At 61.4% G+C, this 764-nt stretch overlaps 1 long non-coding RNA gene across 1 annotated transcript; it reads left to right on the top strand.

Annotated features, from left to right (window-relative positions):
• The first annotated feature begins 40 nt into the window (after positions 1-40).
• LOC104916237 lies at positions 41-764 on the top strand. The gene is made up of 3 exons (XR_796554.2): positions 41-146; positions 280-366; positions 690-764. It is a non-coding gene; the product is annotated as an uncharacterized LOC104916237 (long non-coding RNA).

The following is a 764-nucleotide window of genomic DNA, read 5'->3' on the forward strand; positions in this document are numbered from 1 at the left end:
CCCCCAAATCCTCACTGCCCGCCCCCAAACCCTTTAATGATCATTTCCAATTCCTGTCCCCGCCGCAGGAGCTGCTGGAGCTGCAGGCACAGGAGCACATGGCAGCCACCCGCGCCCACCGGGAGCAGCACCGGGCAGAGCTGGAGGTGGGAGCTGCGGGACGCTGTGGGGTGGGGGGTGGGAGGCAGTGCTGTAGAGCCTCAGAATGACTCGGTAGGATGCTGTAGTTGACCTCGCACGAGCCCTGCGGCGGCCCTATAGGAGCTCTGCTGTCCCCAGGGCCGTGTTGGGGAGCTGCGGGCGTTGCTGGGGGATGCAGAGCGGCAGCGGGAGCTGCAGGAGGCCGAGGGCCGGGCGCTGCGCCAGGTGCAGTACTGTTTGTCCCTCGTCCCTAAAAAGAATCCCTCTTCTCCTTCCCAGGACCCCACTGTGTTGTCTGGAGATCCTGAAATCCAACCCAGAACCCCAACATCCCACCCAGGATCCCCAAATCTTTCACAAGGACACCGATTTATTTCTCTCCCTAGTTTTTTGTCTTGGGGACCCCAAAATCTTACCCTGGAGAATTAATTACTGTGTCCCCCAGAGTTGCTGTGTTCGCAGCAACACCCCGCTATCGACCCAAACACCCCAGTATTGGCCCTAAATTCCCTCCTGCAGACCCCAACCCCCTTCTGCCCACCCCCCAGGAACTGAAAGACGTCCGGGACGGGCAGCGCATCCTGGAGAAGAAGGGCAGCGCGGCGGTGAGCCCCAAGGCTGGG

The sequence above is a fragment of the Meleagris gallopavo genome, unplaced genomic scaffold (genome assembly GCF_000146605.3).
Source record: "Meleagris gallopavo isolate NT-WF06-2002-E0010 breed Aviagen turkey brand Nicholas breeding stock unplaced genomic scaffold, Turkey_5.1 ChrUn_random_7180001878028, whole genome shotgun sequence".
Taxonomy (NCBI): domain Eukaryota; kingdom Metazoa; phylum Chordata; class Aves; order Galliformes; family Phasianidae; genus Meleagris; species Meleagris gallopavo.